We start from the raw sequence: 26,158 nt of genomic DNA on the forward strand, positions 1-26,158 counted from the left end.
TATGATTTTATAATCAAATAACTTTCCAAAGTATTACACAATAATTCATTTTCACTCCAATAAAATTAGAGGGAGGAAATTTACACTTTTGAAATTTTGTCCCAATTGCAACATTAAATATGTTATCTGTAGACTAAAATGAAAAACTTTCTACTTTCTCAGTCAGAGTTTTCATTCATTTTTATAATAATTTCTGTAATATAAATTTATTTTATTTTTATTTATTTATTTTTTATTAATACCCCAAACTAGGCAAATGCCCGTATTATGGAGGTAATAAATAAGAAAATATAAAAAAGAAATCATAAGAAAATATAAAAAACATATAAAATAAAATATTAACACAATTATACAATGTTGTCCATATATCGTTATACAAATGGTAAAACAAAAACAAAAATAATAAATATATATGCGATAATATGGATTCAGTCAGACAATAATTTCTTTCAGGAAGCTTTCCGATTTCATTCTGCCACATTCTATGAGCCATACGGTTATTTTCTTTTGAAGAGGGCTTGTTTTAATCTTACTGCATTGCTGCTTGAACCCATTATACACATAAAATTATACAAATAATATAATAAATAAAATAAAAATTTAACCGATACCTACTAAACTTAACGTCCAAAATATGAAAACATACATTATCTATAACAATATAAATATGTAAAATGTATATAGCATAAAGCAATGTCCTCAATACGATATGGCGAAAAAGCCTGGCTGAGCGAAAAAACAAATAAAAAATAAAAATGCGGTAGTTATGAGAGTAAATTGACTATAAATAAGTTTACATTTTATGGACTATTAATGGACGATTAATTATTATAGAAAATATAGATGTGATAAAAGTAGTTTCGACGGATGTGGTTGAAAATTGTGACCTCATTTGATTGCAATATACAATTTATAAATTTAAATATGATTTTTTTCCCTATTGGTTGATAACAAAGCCACGTTCATTCAGATACGTTATCCTTTGACGCGTGAAAAATTATTATAGCACAATCCTGCAAAATGTCGCGTGTTAATTGAATTATTAAGTAAATATAAATAAACAATTGGACCCCGCAATGTTTCGCTATTGCTTATGTTTTTTTCGGGCATCCTCGATTTCTTCCACCAATAACTACTGTATACCATAAGTTAACTTTTTTTGTTGTTGGTTTTTGGGGTGTTATGCCGTGTTGCGCTCCTTCTTTAGCCGACGTTTCGGACAGCGTTGCAGTGTCATCATCAGGGCAGATCCGGTAGATCCGAAGATGTGTAATTGTTGGTTGTCGAGTTTGTGCTTATTTACTTGGAAGCGATACCGTGCCGCCAGCTTCAATCCACTACGAGCTTGTAGGTATTACAGTACAAGGGAGCTAGCTAAAGAAGGAGTTAGCGCAACACGGCATAACACCCCAAAAACAAACAACAAAAATACTTTTGGCCGTGAAAATCTAAAAACTTACATAAATTAACTGTTAAAAAACTACATTACATCTACTTTCTCGACTTCGTATCTCATTCCGGTGCAGAGATATCGCGTTAAGTATTCCTCGAGCGTCCTCGACTTCTTTTACCATTCAAAACACTCTCTAAACACTCCTGAAACTAATAAGAACAAACTTTGAAATTTTCAGCGATATCGGTAGACTACTTTTTTAGTATTGCGAGCACAAACATAAGCAGGATGAATTTCAAATATTAAAATATTGATTATAGGAATAATTTTTACCTTTTCTGATACATAGTCTCACTGGCTCCAGGCGGGAGCAGTTGGGACTCTTGTGAGGTATTCACTATATATATATAATGTAAATTATTACATTCATATTGATATTGAGTGACCGCTGGCCGCAGAGCTATTTGGAGTCAAACATGCGAGATGCCGTGATTTGGAGACGAATGATGTTATATACGGTAATGGATAGGATTTATGGTATATAAAAGTAAGGTGTTTGACTCCGTCAGTGTAGAGAGAGACAGATATATTATATTAGTATAAAAGCCCATGTATAAGTTTGATCTTTCGCTCACATCCCAGCTGGCAATTAGTAAACACATACGTAAGATCTATACTCGGTTACCAATAAACGAAGTATTCAAGCTTGGAGTGTCATTGTGGGAATAATCCCAGAACCTTAAGGCCCCTTAGTAAGCGTTCAAAGATGGTTTGAAAAGGAGATATGTAAATACGAATGTTGGAGGTAGCTCGCTAATATAAAAAATGATGAAAATATTTAATAAAACACGACTCGTTTGAAATAAAGGAAAAGTCTCTCGGCAAATGCGTTAGTTGCATTTAAAGATACACATAAAAAAATTTCGTGCCTATAACGTATTAAATAACAGGAAAAAAAATTTCGGAGCTTACTTTGCGATTTTTTTCTATCGGGGGAATTTCATATCATTAACATTTCGGTATAACAAATGGATAGATATTATCTTCAAAAACAATATATATATATTTTTTTTTAAACTTAAAAACTTAAAGAGTTAACGAGAAACTTGTTGTAAATCGGTAGAAAATAGGTATGCGTGGGCTTTATATAATAATGTTACAACCTACAACTATATTATAACAGTGGACTAGGATTGAAAAGAGCTTTTGTACTATCTATTTTATCATAAGGCGTGAAATCCTGAACGAAGGATACACTCTAGCTAAATATTCCAGAGAGGAAAATATCCGATGCACTCGATATGCAGTGCTGAAGACAAAAGCTGTGAGACCCTGGACAGATAAGTACATAGGATAAACAGATAAGTCCTATAAGAATATAAGATACATTTATTCATGAGGTTCACTCCAATGCTGGATCGACCATAGGACTAAAGTTGAATTTTTTTTATAAAAATCGTTTGCATTGATGTATTGATGAGACATGATGCGAAAAAATTGGTTCCACTTTTTTTACCTACAATTGATCTACAACGCTCTAACTGAAACTAAGGAATCCGGTCTACGCGCACCTAATATCGCGTTCTAATATTGGAAGATGTGTTGACGAGATATTTTACTCAATAGCGCCTCTAATAAACTGTACAGCTCAATATTTTTTTGGGAAGCAAGCTCAAAATGCAAAAATTCTGCTCTCCATGTGTAACGAATGCAGAAAATTTGCGTTTTAGCCAATCGTTTCATATATCAATGCCATCATCTTGTGATAAATTTATTTATCATATTATGTTTGAACCTAAATACACATGTTCGTAAAGATAAATTTGGCATTTCTGTAATCATCAAAACGTGGACAAGTAATGTCTTTTTTTACCAGGATGATTAGATATAATTTTCAGACGAGATGAGGAGAACGAACGATCGAAATCGTGCACTAAGCTGAGGACCTAAAGAATAAAATAAATCGGTGTAGCAAATATTGTATGCGAAGCAGTTTGTGGTTTTATTGTGGGCTGTAATCAATTTGTGACAAAACTATTGGGGTAGCTGAGGTTAACAGTTAGAAATGGAAAAGAATTATGACTTACCCTTGATCTTTTCATTCGATTTTATGGCCTTGAGGGACAGAGCTGGTTAAATTAAATTAAACGTACTGTAGGAACATGTTCACTGCACCAGTTTTCTTAACAGATTGGTTGAGTATAATAATTTGTTTGCAATGTAACACATGTAGGTATGTAGGTACTCCACACTATCAGACAGGGACAGGTAATTGGGTGGAGGAATTGAGAGTTGAAGAGAGATGCGTTTAGTTGCGTCAACATAAATAATAATAAATATCCTTTTTTAGTAAAAAACTATCTCCTTAATTTACACGTTCATTACATATTAGAAGGATAAAACCATATTTGGTATTCGTGTATCAGAGACAGGCATTGTAAACTAATGAATCAATAAGAATATTTTTATTGACTCATTAGTTTACAATGCCTGTCCCTGATACACTAATAACAAATATAATTGTATCCGTGTATCAGAGACAGGCATTGTAAACTAATGAGTCAACAAAAATATTTTTATTGACTCGTTAGTGCTCATTACAATGCCTGTCTCTGATACATATTTGGTATCTGTATGTCAGAGACAGACATTGTAAACTAATGAGTCAATAAGAATATTTTTCAAAAAGAAATTCAAGGTAAAGGGCATGACGCTTTCTGGTAACAATATTAGTGGTTACAAATAAGTAAAGTTGTGATGCCAATTTATGCACTGAATTATACTATGAACCAGACCATCAGCAGATATCTTTGTGTACTGTGGCGTAGCAACTCATAACCTTTGAAACCACTTTGACAGCCTGGGTAACCGCATTGGGGCCCAAGCATCGATAGGTTTATAATGTGTAAGGGATGAGCAAAATTAATACCTGCGGCGCCATTTAATGTTTATTTTATTGGGTGAATGTTTTGAACCTTTTTTCAATTTTGCTAGACGAACAATACTTACAGAAAGCTCTGTCTCGTGTAACTTGCTTACTTTACAGCGGTATGATTAAGGTGGGGTTATTTTACTATGACGACTTAAAAACTAAACTGCGTTCTATCATTTAGAACTTAACTAACTAACTAACCATCACGCCGTTTTCCCGTAGAGGTAGGCAGAGAGAAACAACTCGGTCTTGGCACACACTTTTTGTCTCATTCACATTCATACATACTCTTCTATTATTATGACTCTTGACATGGCCTGACTAGAGTATCTGATTCAATCGATCGTGCCATGTCTTCCTCGGGCGTCCCCGAATTCTGCTACCATTCGCATTCGCATCATATTTCTCTCGCTCTACTTGCCCAAACCATCTAAGCGTCACTATCTTAATCTTACTCATTACGCTTACATCAGCCTGCGGATCTCCAAATTTCTCACACGATCATGTAAGGTGTTACCACATATACGCCTCAAGGATCTCATTTCAACAGCATTCAGTCTACTTTCATACTTTCTCTGCCAGTTCCATGCCTCACTTCCATACATCAGGGTAGGTACCAGCACTCCAATGTGGACTGCTTTCTCTGCCAGTTGCATGCTTCACTTCTATACATCAGGGTAGGTACCAGCACTCAATTGTGGATTAGATTTTAAATTTATTTTATTTTATTGATACATGATTTTGAGAGTAGGTACATGTGGTTATTTGTGATATTTCACCCTCCATGCAAGGGATGACCCTGTATTGTGGCGGGTGAATTTTACAGTTTACGGACATAGAATCTATACATTACTATAATATAAAAAAGAAAAATTATTTATTGTTAGTTTGGGTTGTAAGAAGAGGATGGAGAAGTTAGAGAATTATAAGAAGATGAAAAATTTGAGAAATTATTAGTAAATAGATCACACTAATTAATTATGTACATACTATACCGCTAAGTTAGGGAATAAGGATATATTATGTTTTGTCTGAAAGGTGATTCAATTGATAGAGTGTAGAATGAATGGGTATTGTAGTTGTAATGTATTCCGTGTGTAAGGATCCATTTCGCAATTTGTTTTTTAAAGGAATGGGGTTGACTCACGGTTTTTAAGTTTTCATTTCAAGATTTTAGGAGCTAGGAAGAAAAATTGTCTTTGAGCTGACGTGGTATGTAGTGAAGGTACTTTCAAGTATTTATTTATATTTATTTCGTTACATTAGACACAATTGAGCGAAATATTGAGTTTTTATTTTATTTATTTGAACCGTTATACCGCCAAACACCGAATCTCGGCACGTTTCAGCTTTTGAACAAATCAACGATAAAGCAAAGCAACATGACCTTCGTCGCACAACAAGAATAGCATTACAAATATATTTATTGTTAAATAACAAATAATAATGTTTTTATTGTTTTTAGACTACTAAACGCTTTGATGGAAACTGCACAAACAGCAAACTCGCACATTCCTGGAAAATATTATAATACGTGATAAATATAAACTTTCTTTGAAATATTGTTTGTTTACAAAATAACAATAGCAAAGTTATTATTCTTAAACTAACACTGATCAATCGATATTTAAAATAGCTGCACGTGTTACTTGCTACAATATATGTAAAACGTGCAATATTTGTTTTCCGTGAATAATTTTTAATCTAAAATGGTTTACAGAATATCTTCCACGACGGTACGAGAAAATGGAAATCTGATTATTTAGTAGGAATGTTTGACACTAAATTTCTTCAATTTAATAATACCCATGTTACGAAAACCAAAAAATACTCTGTCAAAAAACAATTTAAACAGTCGACTGGTATGTGCCTAATTAAAACCAGGCTTAGTCCGAGTTTTTAAAACTTTAAATTTTTTTCTATTCTCATTGAACAATGTGGAATATTAAGGAGGATTTGTCTATTTTTTTAAAATATTTAAGTTGATGTTTTAAAGATGTGTAGCTCACGATGGAAATGATGTTACGGATTAAAATATTCAAAGATTTAAAGTTGCAAATAGAGAAAATTCAAATTTCATGACGCCAATGTTGCCGTTGTGGATTTTTTTCTTCAGCACATAGATTTTTTTTATATCTGCAGATTAGCAGCAGACACATACCTGGACGGATGACGAACCTCGTGCTGGCACTGTTGGTGGAATCTCTCGCTGCAGCAGCTGGTCCAGTTTCTTCACCACCTAGGATTCTTGCTGCAGAGTCTCCATCTTCTATATTAGTCGAACGTCACAGCGGTGCTGCCAAGGTCTGGTCTATGTGAGGATATTGTGTCAGCGCTTTATTAGCAGCAGACATATACCTGGAAGGATGACGAACCTCGTGCTGGCACTGTTGGTGGACTCTCTCCCTGCAGCAGCTGGTCCAGTTTCTTCACCACCTAGGATTCTTGCTGCAGAGTCTCCATCTTCTATATTAGTCGAACGTCACAGCGGTGCTGCCAAGGTCTGGTCTATGTGAGGATATTGTGTCAGCGCTTTATTAGCAGCAGACATATACCTGGAAGGATGACAAACCTCGTGCTGGCACTGTTGGTGGACTCTCTCGCTGCAGCAGCTGGTCCAGTTTCTTTACCACATAGGATTTTTGCTGCAGAGTCTCCATCTTCTATCTTCGTGTCACCTGTTCCTGGGGCCTTAGCATGAGAATCGATCGAACTTAACGATATCGGATTGCTAAGCGTATCTACCGACGATTTTATAACGACTTCCCTAGCATGAGAACGCTATTGATATCTCTAACGACATCGATAAGGCAATAAATATAAATCGATATACGCTGGCAATACTGGGACGGAATTGTCTATGAATTGGATAGACGTCAAACGTCAGATTTCAAGCGTGATCATTGTAACCGCCGTGTTTTTTTATATTTTACGATGTCGCAAGCAATGGTAGCTGGGTAAGTTATTTATTTATCTTTTTATGTGAAAGAATTTCCATTATTATCAAAGAGATATACTTACATTCTATTGTGTCAAAATTTTGAAGTTATTTTTACTAATATTTCAATCATACGCAGTATTTTAAGATATTCAAAATGCTGATATTATGATAAATACAGGTAAAGTGCTATATAGTCAATGAATAATGACTATATAGCACTTTAATAAGTTTTTATGTTTCCATGTTAAAATTCGAAGTTATGATTTTTTAAATGTCGGCGAAAAATTATCATCTGGAAATCTCTAGCAATCGAAGCAAATTTATTTATTTCACGTGGTCGTTCCAGTGGTGGATAGATTTATATTGTGTTTTTGTTTTACTAAGATATCAATAATATTTAATACTCTCACTTTAATGTATACTGGAAGTCCTAATGTATTTTTTGACACTAGAAAAGGAGTTAATTGATCAATGAGATCTTTAGCCATAATACGAGATATTCGAAACAATTGTCTGAATTCCGTCTCTGCAAGTTCGAACGGATTCGATTGATCGCGTAAACGACGCCTTTCAATCCTACGATCTTCCCTAACCTGCCTCCTTTCATTGAACCAGAAATTTTGCATAATGAACGACATTATTAAAAAAATACGTATATCGACAGCCAACCAAAGTTTTAACTGACACTCAAGACCCCACGTTATATTCGGCGGGCTTTTAGCAACCGTCGGTCGGAAGTTATCCTATCGATACATTCTCATGCTCGCAATTTTAACGATACCGTCGCTACTTTGACCATAGACAAGGAATTTTAACAATCGTCGGTTGTTATATTTTGATCGTGCTAGCATATGTCGTTAAGTGCTCATTGATGACGTATTTTAACGATATCGTATTGCTATAGGGCTATATCGACTTCTCATGCTAAGGCCCCTGTTCTTCATTTACTTAACTTAACTTCACTTTATTTTTGTAATATTTATATTTTTTGTAATACCTGCATCAACTGTAAAGCGCCCCTGAGTTGATATCTCACAAAAGCGGCGCTATGCAATTTTTCCAATATTATTATATAGTTGTCTATACGCACAAGCCTTAACTTGTTGACTTTAAAATTCGCGTCTAAACATTTAATAGTCCGCCACTGTCTGTTGATTCATTTGTAAGACCTGCATTCCCGTTTTTAACCGAAATTACCAATAATTTGAAGAGACTTCTTAAGAAATTAGCAATATATTTTTATTTATATAATTGTTTCCTGTTTGTTTGTTGAGACAATCTATAAATTTTAAAATGATATTCATTGCATTTAGTAGGTGTATAGGTAATTATGGAACAATGGTTGATGTGAAACTATTCCCTAAAGTTTCTAAAATATGTTAATTTCTTGATATAGGTATGAGATTTATAAAACACAAACTTTAAGAGAATGTTAACTTCTTCGAGAAAGTAGTAAAAAAACTAGAAGGAGCGTTTTACACAAAGCCTTTTCGTTGTGTTTTCAAATGGATTCGGGATGAAAAAAGGTATTCTATTTTGGAACCGATTTTCGTATAGTTTTAAGACGGCTATTATTTGACAATTTCCGTAACTCTCCCTCTGGTTTCAATCCTGGGATTGGTTTGCAGCAATTTCATCTAATCTCCTCTCCCATTCTTCCCTGTCTTGTGCGGCTCTTTTGACTTCTGCATATGATGAGCAGCGCACGTCCACCAGCAGGTCCTCCAGGTACTCTCGGCGTGGGCGTCCCCTAGAGTTGGTCCCCTCGGTCATACCCTCTATTATGACATGCAAGAGGCCTTCTTGTCGTATAACATGGCCGATCCATCTTGCACGCCTTTCGGACAAGGTCCTGAGCAGGTGCCTTCCTCCTTCGATTCTTTGGAGAACCTCCTCATTTGTAATATGGTCTCTCCAGGAAATTCCTAACAGTCTTCTATAGTAACTAATATTTTATAGTAATAACTATAAAAGATTAGTTACTTAAAAACTTCTATAGTAAATCTGTAACTAACCGTTGTGTTTTACGTAACTCTATAACATGGAAATGTGGCATATTTAAATTATCGATTAAAAGGGTGAGTTTAATTAATACTGATTGTGAACGTGTATTACTGTTCGGTATTGTGCGTATCATGTGATTTTTTGATGATTTGTTAACGGCAATAAACAAGTAAGGTGATCTGATGCTTTCATGTGACCTATTGTTAAGTTCGAGGTGTTGAAATTTTTAGACTATTTTAAGTATGAAAATAGTGATTGTGTAAAGCAAAGATTTTTCGAATGAATAGTTTCAATATTTGGATCGGTATGAAAAAAAAGTCATCGTGTAAAAGGTTCATTACTTTAATTAAAAACTTTAGTTATTCTACAAGCATACTAACACTTAAGTTTATCTGTGTACATGGCTTTAATTTAAGCTAAATAAGAGAGGTCCCCATTAACCCTAGTGCCACTGTTTGTTAGTCCGGCCGCTGTCACCCGTGAGATTACTGCCTCTAAAGTTGGTGTGGCCCGCTGCTATCTTCGGGAGCATTTAACTCTCAAAATGCTGTCACCGGGGAGGAAGGAATTGCCAACCATTTATATTAACATGATTTTATGTTTACTTTTATTAAACACTTAAATGTACGCAACCTAGGACAAGCCATTGAAAAAAATTTGTACTATTTAAAAAAAATAAATTTCCCACTTCAAGTGGGAAATATAATCTCTTTGATGAAACATTCCTTCATATTCCCGTGTATTGATTTTTTTTTTCATTTTTCCAAAATTTTTATTACAACATTATAATATTTATTTATATTATATTACAAACACTCTCCTGATAAAGATGAGGTTTGTGCTTAGATACTATACAGGGTGTCCGGAAACTCGTAGTACAAGCGGGAAACTGGTGAATCTACATCACATTTGGAGTCGATTTTGTAGTATATATTTTTTTATTTGAGCTTTCGCTATCGAGTAAATCGAGTTTGAAGTTGATTTTTTTTTTATTTATTTTTTTTTTTTTAATCAAATTCTTATAAATTATTACTGAAGATCAAAGTACCCAACTAATTAAAACTATTTGAAAGTAAAACAAAGAAAGAAACTCGGATTTGAAGCATTATTTTGAAATCACCCTTCATTTAACCCGGTGTAATCATAAAATATTTCTGCTCTGCAGGGTTAAAACATCTGTTATTCAACCCTAAACACCAGAAAAAACTTTAACCCTAAAATAGCCGAAAATTATTTTTTTTTGGTTTTTTTTTTTTTTTTTTTGAAAATGCTCAAATCAAAAAACTTTATGTTTTTTTGGGTTCCCCATGTGGTGTAGATTCTCCAGTTTCCCGCTTGTACTACGAGTTTCCGGACACCGTGTATATTAGAACTGCTAAGATTTAAATGCAGGTACGTAAAATTATTCACGTTCAATGAACTTGTAATGGCAAAAATTGGAACTAGTTGTGGGAACCAAGCGATAAAGTAAGTGGGTACCAAAATAATTTTATTATAAAAATAATTTTAATATATGAAACGCATATTGCTCTTGTTTATTTCTTTTAAATATCTGTCAAACATTGACAGATTTAAATCTGAATTACTAATAAATGATTTTTTAAATTTACTAACGCTGTTCAATCGAATGGTGAATTTCTGACCGTCTTTTTCTAATTATTTGTTTGATGGGCAAATATTTTATAAATACTTTCAGCTTCACAAGTTCTACAATATCCCGCGATTTTCAAGGGTCTGCGCTATTTAAATAATAGTTTTGTTACGGTTTTGGAGTGAGAGTAAATAAATATGACAATAAAATTAAAAATAATAGTCCCAAGAGTAATTAATTTATGGCAGGACACTCGACTGATTCGAGCATGCATTCATTCGTACTTAATACAGTTCTCATGATGGTGGGGAACAACTGCATTCAGAATAATCAAATAGGTGTATCTTACACATCTGCGTATATATAATTATATATATTGGTACGACGTACAATCTAGGTAAAAGCTAAAAACTATCAAAGGAGTACCCTAAATTGAAAATGTCTGCAAATCCAACCCAGGATCAATAACTCTCCAAAGATTATGGCTTATTTTCATAAAATAAAATTCGCATTTTGAATGTTTGGCATTTCACTAGCATTTTGTGCATTGAAGCAATGTGTTTTTGAGAGCTTCGTGTGTGTTTTAGTGGCACTTTGGTATATGATATACCAGGCTGACTGATGCATAAATATTGCGAAGGAATATTTTTTATATGTATCTTATAAAGATTTCATCTTTTCCGTCTAAAACTCACAAACGAATCCAATAATTATTTTGTTGTGCAGGTATAGTATAAATATAGGTACTTTTTTTAGTGTATGGGGGAAACAAACAGTTTTACAATTTCGAATAAATAATTACATTTTACATGTTGCGTTAACCAGTGAAGTTTCCATATTAAATTCATCTTACATACAGAAAAAAAATAAACATAAAAATACCATAATGAAAATAACTGAGATATCTTAGATATCTTACACACAGCAGGGGAAGAGAGTACGTAATTAACAATTTTATTTAATTTTCTCCAATATGCATTTAGTAAACTGAACTAAGGACATGGAAAAATCGGCGCCTGAAAATATATTTTTGTATTTTTTGCATTTCCTTCTGAAAAATTAATGTTGTATGTTGTTAGTTTTTGAGTGTGGGATGTGGAATAATTTGTTTGACCGTGTGTTTCGAACTGGACAGTGGGAATGAACATTTTAGGTACCTAACTTAAATAAATGAAAATAGGTTTGTTTCGACATTTTACGTTAAATCAATATGGACATTTTTAATTTTTGATTGCAACTGTTAAAGAAAAACAATATATTTATTGTTATTAAGTTTAATTTGTAGAACTACATTTTAATTTTTTATTTTTTATATATTCAATAATATTGTTATTGGGTTGATGAAAATAGTTTATTTTTAAACAAGTTCTGCTGTGTAATTATTATTACGCGTGACAGCTGTTTCGCCCTCTGAAGGCATTATAAAACTGTTTGACAGTTAAGCAGTGGTACTTATGCATTGCGCTTTGACTAAGTATGGTTTTGAAATTTAATTTCCTTATTGTATACATGTATAATCCTTTAAAATCTTTATTTCTTGTAAATTTCTTCGCATTTTAACGAAAGTTATTATTTAACACCCTTGAAGGGTGAAAGCCAGAAATAATAAGAAAAAAAAAACCAACTCTTAGATTAAGGGGTACCTAAATACACTGTTTTTAAATGATGATGAGTATTTTTTTGTTTGAGATAAAATATCATATAAGTGGGTTCGTTTCTCGAAGGTTTACCAACTCTACCAAGAGGTGGAAAGACGTTGTTCTTCCATTTCTTTTTGTTATATAACCAAGTTCCTAGAGTTTCATTTTTATTGAACTCTCAAACGACAGACGCAAAATTAACATTTTGAAGACTGTTTTGAACAGAAATATCGACAAAGATAATAGCACACAGCAGCGAGTTTGGATTGTACTTTGGAAAACTTCGGAAAAATAATCCATACCGTGTAAGTTCTCCCTGTTTCGTTGCCTTCATTCCCTTCGTGTTGGTACACGAATTTACATACTCTATGGTAAAGCCATATAAAGATGCATATTTTACTTACGATAAACTCTAAAGTCATGCTCCTTGGAAGAAATACCAGTCTTTGTCTTGAGTAGAACTGTTTTCTCACAAGTAAATGTTTTGATTTCAATATTTACATCTAATTTTTTTTAATTTTATGAGAGGGCTTTTACATGTAGGTGGTACAATTTTGATGACAGATAATTTTGAAACATGAGAAAGAAATAATAAAAATAAAATTACATTAAAAAATAATATATGCAAGAAACAAAAATAAAATGAACAAGAACATAAATTTAAAAAAATACAGCGATTTGACTGGTTTACAAAAATACAACTTCCATTTAGGAATAGTGTTGAAATAAATCTTTTACTTGATCCACAAAATTCGCAAAGTTAATATTAAATATATCGACATCACCTAAGTATTGTTTTCCCATAGTGTGAAACCGTTGTATTGGGGAGTTCGCAATGTAATTGCGCTTATGTGTGTTGCAGTGGAATAGTGTATTTTATCGTGTTTTTATTGTAGGTATTCGTAAGTTTATGAGTTGTAGAAGTTCGCAGCAGTTAAATTTAGAGTTTAGAATTTTAAATAAAAAAGTAAAGTCCTTTATTTTACGCCTGTCTTCCAATGTGTGTATTTTTAGAGTATTTAATAAGAAATGATATTGTTAGTCTTCTAGTGGGATAGTTAATTTAAAATTTATAAAACGTAGACATTTTCTTTGTATTCGCTCAATGTTATTAGGTAATGTAAATTTTGTAAGAGAGAGACCAAACTACTGAATTGTATTCAATTATGCTTCTAACTAGAGATATGTATATCATTTTAATGGCTTGTATGGAGTTAAAGTTACGTTTGTTTTAGATTTGTTCAATACACGCTAATGTCGTTTTAGGTGATGTTGTCGAAAATTGTACCTATGGCCAATGCAATTCATATACCTGCGGACAATGCACAGGAGCAAGCTTGAGTTTCTAAGCTTAAAACATAAGGCTTAAATTTTAAAGCTTGGTGTATAAATTAACACCATTGTAATACGAACGATTTTTCCCATTTAACCTTTCTAAAGAAAATGGCACTATATCAGGTGTTTCCTAAATGTTTCAATTAAACGTTTCTTTATAGGGTATTGTCATATTATTTTTTCTTATTAATATGTGAGATTGAGTTACAAAACATAATTATATTATTTTACAAACACATTTTATTTAACTTTGTTTTATATTAAAACCGCTTCGCACCTCTTTAATTTCCAGCCGTCAATTCAGCCATTTTAATGAAAACAACTTACGAGTTAAAATGTAAAATTATAATATATTATTCTACGATTTAAAAAAAATTTGGTTACTGTCAATAGAATACACATCATCGATCTTACTGTACTTACTCACACTTAATCGTAAGGTGAATCGCTAATGGAAATCATTAATGGTATAATGACATCAACGCAAGCGTAATCCGTCAGTAATTAGGTACTGGTCGAACAAATTTTCATTACGATAAACTCCTCCCACAGCTAATATCTCGTACATACACAAATCATTTTGAAGATATTGAACTTTTAAAGTCAAATTTTGTCAACTAGGGATTTAAAGATAGTATACTATGCTTTATGCCACTCTTTATTGGAATATGGAATAATAGGATGGGGCTCAGCAGCATCAAAACACGTTAAACAACTGAAGGTAACTCAGAATTGCACCATAAAGACCACAATAAAAGTTCCCATAAGGACGTCAACAACAGAAATTTTTTAACCGTTTGATATTCCAAGTATACATAAAATCTATACCAAAAAACATTCTGGTACGTAACCTCAAAAGTAATTTACAAGCAAACACCTTACATACTCATAAAACCAGAACCAAACAACCAAACAGACAGATATACTAAATATACCAAAGCGTAACTCTACCTTTGGACAAAGAAGCTCTGAATTTTTATCAGTAAAGGTATATAACAAACTCCCACTTAGTATCAAACAATACAAAACAAAAAATATCTACATTAAGGACATTAAATCTTGGCTTAAGGAACTACCGGATAAAGGACTTACTAGCATACTTAAAACATCGTCGTAGAGGGTTATGGAAAACCTTACCCAAAACATGAAGACGAATCATAGAAGTCGCTGAAAACTTTCAAAACCTAGTCCCCCTCAACACAGGATCTCCTAGTGAGGAGGACTACGAATGTAATCAATATCTATTATACATATATACACGGTGTCCGGAAACTCGTAGTACAAGCGGGAAACTGGAGAATCTACACCACATGGGGAACCCAAAAAAACATAAAGTTTTTTGATTTGAGCATTTTCAAAAAAAAAAAAAAACCAAAAAAAAATATTTTTCGGCTATTTTAGGGTTAAAGTTTTTTCTGGTGTTTAGGGTTGAATAACAGATGTTTTAACCCTGCAGAGCAGAAATATTTTATGATTACACCGGGTTAAATGAAGGGTGATTTCAAAATAATGCTTCAAATCCGAGTTTCTTCATTTGTTTTACTTTCATATAGTTTTAATTAGTTGGGTACTTTGATCTTCAGTAATAATTTATAAGAATTTGATTAAAAAAAAAAAAAAAAAAAAAAAAAAAAATCAACTTCAAACTCGATTTACTCGATAACGAAAGCTCAAATAAAAAAATATATACTACAAAATCGACTCCAAATGTGATGTAGATTCACCAGTTTCCCGCTTGTACTACGAGTTTCCGGACACCCTGTATATAAATATACATATTCTTGTAAAAATGTAAAAAAATATGTGGCTATTAAAAAAATAAATAAAAATCAAAGCATAATAAATATTCATCAAATGTCTGCGGCATTACTTTCATCTTCGTTAACTGACCCATTGGTGAATGATTTTTTTTTAAATTTTGACATATTGACAGTTCTATATTGGTAGGATAGAGTCCCGAGTAAGTAGTAACCATACTCCTACAGGTAGTTAAACCCGTATCGTCAAAAAGCAGTTTAGCTTGCCTGGGGTCGGGAGTTTATTGCTACCACACTGTTCAAAAGCAAGATTATTTATTTCATTGCATACGGTTCATTGTGCTAGAATAAATTACATACTAGTTATGTATCCAACCTCCATTATATTGGTAATTTTTGTACAGGGTTCCACGAAAGAAAAAGTGTTTACGCATCTGATAATATTAATACTCCAGCGTCTGGACGGTGTAGGCCCTCTGATTGGTCAAATTTAAATTGTCTGTTTCGGTTAAATTCCGCTAACTTGAAAGTTAAGACACGATTTCATACTAAAATAGGATCGCCTCATAATAATACGAGATTTCTTCAAAAGCAACGTTTCTGCTCATATAATTTATGGATAATATCGAAGAAAATATGTTTTAGAAAGTTCATAATCCATTGGATTAATTACATTACAATGAAAATTATCCACAGTTACGTGATTATGCTTGACGTTTATAAAAAAAATCACGCGTCCCTTCAATGGCCGATACGCACGGCTATAGATGGCCGACAGAGAGCGCACCTCTGGCGGTTTAAAAACGAACCAAATGAATGGCGCGAATATTTAAATATGCAGCTCACAATATTTGACTACTTACGATTAACAAGCGTTTACTAAGAAGATTTCTTCTGGAAGCTTATCACTTTGTAATGGCATTTTTCATTATTATTTATATTTTTTTTGTTTATTAATTATAACTGATTTTATATTGACATGTTTTCTAATTTCTAAAATTTCAAAATTATTTATTTGCGGTGCTTTATATCCTGAGTGAAGTATTTTAAGACCTGATTTTTTTATCGAAAGTGTGATCATTATTCAAAAGATGATTTGCAAACTCAGATTCACTATTTCAAAGACCGTTTGAAGAGAATATGTTTAATTTTTTTATTTAGTATTTCAACTATCAATTTATTAGAATAACCGTTCAGGTCTTAAAATACTTCACTATAAATAATTTTGAAATTTTAGAAATGAGGAAACATGTTAATATAAAAGCAGATATAATTAACAAGATTTTTTTTATAAACTCTCTTTTAAATATTTTCCACTCAACTGGTCTTTCCCGTCTAACGATATTGTAATTCCTAATTATTATAAACCCAGCCTACTGTTACCCCTCCCCCTCCTTCCACTTCTTCTTTCCCAATTGCAACCTATATTTAATTTTTGACTTCGGTGTATACACAATAAAATGTAAACATTATATTTTTTCATTTATTGGACAATTTGCATAGCGCCGCTTTTGTGAGATATCACCTCAAGGGCGCTATATTGTAATAATCTACCTTTATATATAAATTTTTACTCTCCTGATGATGTTGTATATATAATCTAACTTTAAACTTTATTAGATACAGTAAAAGTTGTAGGTAAAGAATTACCACCAGTTGGAGTAAAATTAACACTTTTTAATTAAACCGACTGCTAATCTCATCGCACAATTCCCCTCCTTTTATTCATAAACACTGGTACAATTATTAAATATGTAATAATGATCTATTATTTAAGTCAACTTTTTTATAACTATCTTTAATGGTGACAAACTAAACGATATTGATTCAACTTATAGACATTGACGGTTGTAACACATATTTAAGCACTGCAAGTCTCCTATGAGCTAATTATATTAGGTACCTAAGATAACAGTTAATATCAGTTGTAGACATGTAGTCAATAATAGTGTTTAATTTGAAATAATCCATCACAAATACGTAAAATTTCATTTATTCAAACAACTGTCATTCTTATTATGCGTAAATTTAGCATGTTATTATTAATTAACTCCTTCCTGTTCCGTGTTTTAACAATATATATACTCACCCTCTCTATGTGAATGTCCTTATATCTATCTATTAAATGTAACTGTTGTTAATATCACTTAAAATGGGCGAAGCCCAACGAAGTGCCGCCCGCAGGGCCTAGCAGAAAAAAACCCGCGGAGCGGGTTTTTAACTGCTAGTCTTTACTATTATAGTAATTCCAGATGACTCTAAACGCACGGAAAGAATTTTGTAATTGATGAACTTTAACTGCTATTTACCTAATACGCAATAACACTTATTTAAAATATGCGAACACCTCAGCACAGGTTATCCTATTGAGGTGTTCACAAAAAATTACCACTTACCCATTTTCATACAACTATTGATTATTTTACTCTCTACTACCATGTTTAATGCTAGGAATATTTTTATACTTGCACTTATCGTCTATTCATCTGTAAACTGTAAGTACAAGTATATACCAAAAACTATAAAAAATATATAAATATACTCATATATCGACGCCGGAAAGGCAAAAGGGCGTAAGTGAAATTTTAGTCAAAAAAGAAGTTAATATACAGTTTTAATCAGACGAAAATTCTAATCAAAACTGTATATTAACCTCATTTTTGACTAAAATTTGACATACGCCATTTTGCCTCTCCGGCGTCTATATATATTGAAATTATAGAATAATAGTTAACAATAGTCACATTTACAACATCAAGGAACAATATGTAATATATAATTGAACTAACTAACTAACTAACTAACCATCACGCCGTTTCCCCGCAGGGGTAGGCAGAGAGAACGGACCGCCAAACAACTCGGTCTTGGCACACACTCCTTGCCTCATTCACATTCATACATCGTCTCATACATACTCTTCTATTGTTCTGACTCTTGACATGGCCCGACTCAAGTATCTGATTCACTTGGTCGTGCCATGTCTTCCTCGGGCGTCCCCGACTTCTGCTACCATTCACATTTGCATCGTATATAATTGAAGAAGAAGATAATACTAATAAATCTAAATGAAACAGAACAAGACCCAGAAAAATAAAAAGATAACGTCACAACTAGGAATCGAACCCAGTATCTCTGGTTTTATTACTATTATTTTCTTCTTCAATGATACTTTTACAATAATTTAGCCGGTAGTTAGATAAGTTAGGTCCGTTAAAAATTAGTAAGACAAGTTTTAATTTGAAAATATTACTACTTTCCAAAGTACCCTATACTACCATGTATGCGTACATACAAACAAGTCCAAGTGTGAACATTTTAAACAGCCCATAAATAATTACATATATGCGAAACTGCTTACCATAAACTCTTAAACAAAGAAAAGTTGTATAGAGCGTCGCGCGTCGTTTCAATTTATCGTTTAAAACAACTTCATGTAAGAAAATACCAACACTGTATTGTTGAATAATTAAAATATGATAAAAATATCAACATTGCAATAAACTATTATGTATCTACCTAAGAAATTCTAAAAATATAGTACTATAGGATTCATATGTCTTATACTGATTTATAAATGTGGAAATTCTAACTATACAATTGTAAATGTTCGCCAAAAAGCCCTGGAAAGAATCTCAGACTTGTGATGTCCCGAAAGAAACCATTCATCTGTTCTGAATGCAATTACTAATGTTATCCAAATTGACCCTGGTAATAAATTACATCTTTGAGATTCTTTCAACCATCCTGTCACTTCGAATGCAATCAACAATGTTCTCAAAATTTGTTTTGAAAGCATCGCCATTCCATTGTAAGAATTTTATGTACTAAATACACAATTTGGCTGTCCTGAAACGGGAATCCTTCCCAGTTGGACAGCCAAAGGTTCATTTTGTTTTGTATTGTTTGTAATTTATATATTTATAAAATAAAATAAATACTTATCAAATGTTTGTAATAGCCCGTATGGTCGTAGAATCTATACAGGGTGTATCGGCACGTACCCGACAAACTTTAACCAGCTATTCCTTAGCATATTTGGTGTAAAAAATCTTATGTGCACTTTGCTGTCCGGAAACGTTTTTTTTAATAAAAAAATTATTATTCATATTTTCACCACATGTCGCCACTGTTTTATCCTTTGTCAAAGTTTTAAAACCCATCTGGCAATATTTTATTCGAATTCCGTTGAATAATGCACATGTGTACCTATATTGGCGCACTTTTAAAATCACAACGAAATGGTACGGCACCATTCGTCTCATTTTTAACTATTATTATTTAGTGTGTGCGAAAGAGCGAAGACGCTTTTCGACATACTTGCTTATAACAGTTGTTGAACACGAAAAGCAATGCCAATGACAGTGATGTAGTGTGGAAATTTTTAATTTTTTTGTTTTTAATTGAAAAAAAATGCTACCGGACAGCAAAGTGCCCATAACATTTTTTACTCCAAATGTGCTAAGGAATAGCTGGGTAAAGTTTGTCGGGTTAGTGCCGATACAACCTGTATAAATAAATAAATAAAGACTGGAAGGACGGGAATTATTTTAAGAGATTTTTCAAAAATACTCATGTCGTTAAAAATATTATTTGCAAAATCTCTCCTGAACCAGTGGGAATGGAAGACAAAGATAATGAAAGAAGTTCCAGATTTTCGAATCAAACTGACTGAAATCATTTCAAGCAACTTTTCAATCCTGTTCTGTTGGTCTCTGAAGAGGGCGATACTGAGAGTATCTACCACTCTGGTTTTATTAGAGTCTGGGCAGAAAGCTAACTGTCGCATTATCTGGAAAATCATCTTTCCTTCCCTTAAAATCCTTCGCCTAATAACTGTCCATAAGCATTACGGATGCAATTATAGTTTAGAGTTAGATATTTGAAGTGAAACTTCTTTAGGCGCGTAATGGATTTTCGATGGACGGAGTAAAACCGAGTCAGGATCGACACGAAAATGCGGGTACCCCCACCACCGCTCACCGTTCACTGTCCCTCTCTCACCATATGCGCTTGTTGAGGTGGGGGAGCCGCTCACGAACGTTCTCTCTCTTCTCTTCTTTCCTCTCTCTCAGACACCAGCGAACTGCGCCACGCCAAGCATCAGCTGCTTGGTTAGTATACTGCGTCGTGAGTGTAATACGAGTGAAATACGTAATTGATTGTGGTTCATACGGTTTAACAAAAGAAGTTTCACTTCTGTCTTGCGTAGGCTTGACACACCCACTTTTTTTTATGTTATATCCATTGTTACCTCTCTTTATCAATTAAGACGCACGTAACAGAAAAAGAGGTTACATTATAACTTATAACAAAAGATAATAAAAACTGAGTGAGATACGACATGAAAGCGTGTAGACTATCGCCTAGCTATTAAACGGACTATTAAAGCGGCTGAGCCAATGAAAGTCATGTTTATTTATTTCTTTCTTCAAGTTCCCCGTAAAATGGTTATACACCAATGGGTGCAGTTTTACTATTTTGTGAATTGCATCAAAAGATAATTGCTGTACTGTCTGTAAGTGACGTTGAAAATGTCGATGGTTGATGCAGAGTCGTCAAGCAGTTGAGTCGCTCTGTTGACTGGCGCGTTCTAATCTTCTTTCTCAGTCCTCATTTTCGGAGCATAAAAAATCTCACATGAGTCTACTTTATTAGTCACATAAAAGCTAACCTTTTTCAGCATAGGTTTAACTTTTGTGTATATGTGGCGATTTGTCGTAGTATGGATAAACGAGGTTGGCGATACTTTTATGCACCCGCTTTTATACTAATAACTGTCTGGTTCATTTCCTTAGTTTCGATAGCGGCAGGACCACAAATTCCATGCAATAAAAAAATATTCAATACAGAAATAACTCTTATGTAGGAATCCATTGTTGGTTCGTCTACAGATGCTGGAATTTCACGGGCGAACACAAACACTCCATTCGACATGAATCACTACACTATATTTTAGGAATTTTACGATGTGACCTGTCAAAATAAACGTTAGTGCTGCCGTACAAATAATAATAGGTATACGAAAATAAATTCCATCGGGCTAAGCCAGAACAATGCAAGAGGAATTTAAAGTATTCAAGTAGGTACATATCTACATTTTTAAAGTTCGTGTAGAATTAAATGCTTGAATAGTGATATACAGACGTGTTTCAGGCTCCGTAGTAAGCCTTTTAAAGGGAAAAGAAGTTGGCTTAAAGGGAGATACATAAATACGAATGCTAGACCACCACAAGATTAAGTCAAAATGAAAGTACGAGTATGTCCATTCTAAAATTTACAAAGACATACGACCAACGAATATTCAATTACCTTGTGCGTTCTATATTTAATAAGATGCCAATGTATGTAAATAGCGAATCGTCCTGAACAACTGACTTTTCTATATTGATATTGTTTATAAATACATTATTATCCATTGATTGTATGTATACAATTGTATAAATATGCATATGAGAGTGTTATAAGTATGTTGTGTGCCTTTGAATGTGTGTGTGCCTATGAGTTTTTTTTTACTATGTTGTGTCTATCTGTTTATGTGTTTTATGTCTTTGTATTGTAGTCACTTAATATGTGATTCTTCTTTATAAATTTTATGTATAAATTTTACACTAATGTTAGAGATAGCGCGCTAATATTAAAAATGGATAAAAATTAAATGAAAATTGGGAAAATATTTTACAAAACTTATTCGTTTAAAATATGGGAAAAATCTCTTTCAAGTTTGAAAAGTTGCATTTAAAAAGGTACTATGAATATATTTTTTTAAAACATGTTAAATAACAGAATAAGATGTGTTTTTAATAAATTAATACTTTGCAAATTTTTTTTCTATAGAGGGAATTTCATAATATAATTACAGTTTCGGCTCTACAATTGTATGGATATTATTTTCGAAAACAGCATATATTTTAATAGCAACTTAAAGTTTTCAAGAGAAATATGTTTCACGCCGGTAGAAATTCTGAATGCGGGGGCTTAAGTAGGTATCTAATAGGTAATAATTATTGGGAAATTGAGGAATGATGATTGATTATCTGCTTTGTGGCTAACCTCAATACTAATAAACGTGTTTCAAAATTTACACAGCTGATAAACCATTTGTGTGGTTTAATCTATCAGTTGTGTACAATTTAAAACGCATTTTTTAGCAAGGGAAGTGTTAATCTCTACAATTTTTTTACAGACAAAAGACAGAGAGCATTGACAAAAAAAACTAGAAAATGGTTTTGAATAGGCTAGGTTTTAGGCTAGTTTTTGTCATCATTTTTCAGTGTTCTGATTTGTCGCAGAACCAATTATGTATGTCGTATTATGCGTACATATATCTCGTAGAAACTTCTTCCACCATTAGAACTCGATGAGCGGTGAGCGTAGACCGGATTCGGTAGTTTTAATTAGAGCGTTGGGAGAGTTGGAGGTCAGTTGGAGTTAAAAAAGCGGAACCTATTTTTGCGCTTCATGTCTAATCGAAATATAATACATTCATGAGATAAGTTTAAAGCTATTATTTTTATATTTAATTCCACTATAACCTCTCCCTCCTCCTCATAAACGATGCATTTAACAGAAAGAGGAGAAAAGAACGTAGCTCTCAGCAGTAGAACAACAGAAACATCCACGCTTATTGTTGCATTTGTTTGCATTATTTATGTGTGAACTGGGAACATTTGTACATATGAACAGCAGTGGAAACTAAACTCAAGGTGAATATTTAAAATTGCATCGTGCAGTGCTAGAAGCCATTTCATTTTCGAATTAAATCCAATTAAAATTTCCATTACTTTGGAACATCAAGAAACTACAGTACAAACATTCTCGCTAAGCATAAATTGTCTGAAATTGAAATCGCTTTAAAATGTTATGTGTAATCTCTCATGGAAACAATTGTAAACAAATAAATGAAACAGTACCCGCTGTGAGTAGGTATCTAACTCCATTCGACCGACTGCTAGTCGAGCGTCTTACCCACTAGACAGTCAACCACGTCAATCAAACAAAAAAATACAGTGTGTGGCAAGCCTACGCACGACGGAAGTGAAACTTTTAGTATTCTTCTCTCTCTCTTTTCATTTCATTCTCTCTTTTTTTCTGTCTATTGACATATTTATAAGAAGTAAAGTCACAGCACGAGAGCATTTTATCACTTTAAAAAAAATTATTATTAAAAAAATCACAAAAAGAAAATACAAATCGTTGATAAAAAAAATTAAAAGTTATAAAAATATGGGATTCGAACCCGGGTCCTGCATAACGAGTGTCGAACGCTCTGCCTCTAGACCGCGGTTATTACGTATTCGACCAAAATATCATATAATCAAAATATCTAAAAGTCGCAGCACGAGAGCATTTTATCACTTTAAAAAAAATTATTATTAAAAAAATCACAAAAAGAAAATACAAATCGTTGATAAAAAAAAATTAAAAGTTATAAAAATATGGGATTCGAACCCGGGTCCTGCATAACGAGTGTCGAACGCTCTGCCTCTAGACCGCGGTTATTACGTATTCGACCAAAATATCATATAGTCAAAATATCTAAAAGTCTTTTATCACTTTTAAAAAAAGCATTTTATCACTTTAAAAAAAATTATTATTAAAAAAATCACAAAAAGAAAAAAAAAATAGTTTAAGCGGGGATCGAACCTCGGTTCTTCACGACGAGAGTCGCGCGCTCTGCCTCTAGACCGCGAAGCTGAGTTTGGAGAGTGACCTAAAAAAGGTATATAATATTGGCTAGGCTCCTATAGCGAAATGATCACGGTTTTTCATGACGGTCATGAGTTGGTTTTACTCCTGTCCTCGAAATTGCTTAACGCTCGTAAAGAAGTTTCACTTCAAAAAATATATACTTACTTGAAAACCAGTAAAATTATTTAAAAATGGTTAAGTAACAAAAAATCACAACACCCATATATAAAAAAAATAACTAGACGTGCCTTCCATACAATGAATTTGAGTGGAAACAAATATTTCATTTAGCTCAATAGACCAGCGCTTTATTTCGCCTGACATCGTAGATCTCCATTCCATTTAAATTTCCTAAACATAGTTTTGTATTGGAAATTTAAGTCTTGATTAGGCAAATATTTGGATTACGAAACACACCCACAAGGCATTTTTTGTAGTCTTCCTTATTCGAAGACAATTTCGAAATGGTCTGGAAGAGTTCTGACGTCATCGGAACCCACGCCACAATAAGAAAGACTACTGATTTTGATACATGTGACGTCACAAACATCCCCGATACAAATTGGGCCGTGCACGCGAGTTTAAAAAATACTTGTTTAAAATTAATGTTACTACTAACCAACATGGTATAAATAAACCAAGAGGAATTCCTCATTGTATTAACCTACCAACAGTTTTTTTTTTTAACATTACCTACGATTTATAAAAATAATATGATAAGGGTACGTATACATTTGCGAACCGAAACGCGAACCATACCACGAAATACGGGAAAGGAACGAAGTAACTGCAAGCGGCGTTTCGCGCCATTTGCGGTTGCTTCGTTTCTTTACCAAAGTTGAAGTTCAGTTCGGCAGTAAACGTAGCATAATACGACATGAATTTGACCTTGTTCTTACCAAATGTAATATCACGACTTATTATTGACCAACCAAGGTATGTATTTTCAAGGTGCATCCTTTGCATATTTGTTTGCGGAATGCATCGCACACTTGATAAAACAGTTAACCATATTAATAATCAAGTGATTCAATTATGTGACAGAACTGATAATTATAGATAATGTCTAGCTGATGTGCATCTTGCGTTGCTCGGGGTTAGGAATGGTTTGGGTATGTGCTATATATGAAAGAATCCAAAAGATTATGATTACATACGAAGTTATTTATTTTATGTTTAAAATTATTTTGTAAACCAATGTAACTGTAATTCTTGAACCTGATCATATTTTTATTTATTTAACGCCCAGAGGGCTTTTACATGAACATAGGTGGTACAATTTTGATAACAGAAAATTTTGAAACATAAGAAAGAAGTAATAAAAATAAAATAACATTAAAAAATATATGCAAGAAACAAAAATAAAAACGAGAAAAAGAACAATAACATACATTAAAAACTACAGCGATTTGACTGGTTTACAAAAATACAACTTCTATTTAGGAATAGTGTTGGAATAAATCTTTTACGTGATCCACAAAATTCGCAAAATCACCTTAGTATTGGTTTCCCATAGTGTGAAACCGTTGTATTGGGGAGTTCGTAATGTAATTGCGCTTATAGTATTTTATATGTTATTCTACTAGATGTACAAAAAAAATTACATATATCGAAATAAATATTGAAAATCAATCAAACAAACAAATGTTTTGAGGTTATGAATTCTGTTGTACCTGAAAACTGGGGGCATTTTTAATGTAGAAATAAAATTATTGTATTGTAATAAGTATTTGTTTCTCTCGAACGAGCCATGTCTTCCTTAGACCCCTTTCTTTGTTGATCACAAATGCCACATTTTACCACACATTGGTTTATGATTCATTTGATCACACCATGTCTTCCTTTTGCGTTCCCGACTTCTACAACCATTAATTCCA

At 33.0% G+C, this 26,158-nt stretch overlaps 1 protein-coding gene across 2 annotated transcripts in view; it reads right to left on the bottom strand.

Annotated features, from left to right (window-relative positions):
* LOC149420586 (G protein-coupled receptor Mth2-like) overlaps window positions 1-26,158 on the bottom strand; it is a 209,662-nt gene that overhangs the window by 129,782 nt on the left and 53,722 nt on the right. The window lies entirely within an intron of this gene.

The sequence above is a fragment of the Hesperophylax consimilis genome, chromosome 10, assembly GCF_061612785.1.
Source record: "Hesperophylax consimilis isolate HC1 chromosome 10, BYU_Hcon_1.0, whole genome shotgun sequence".
Lineage (NCBI taxonomy): Eukaryota > Metazoa > Arthropoda > Insecta > Trichoptera > Limnephilidae > Hesperophylax > Hesperophylax consimilis.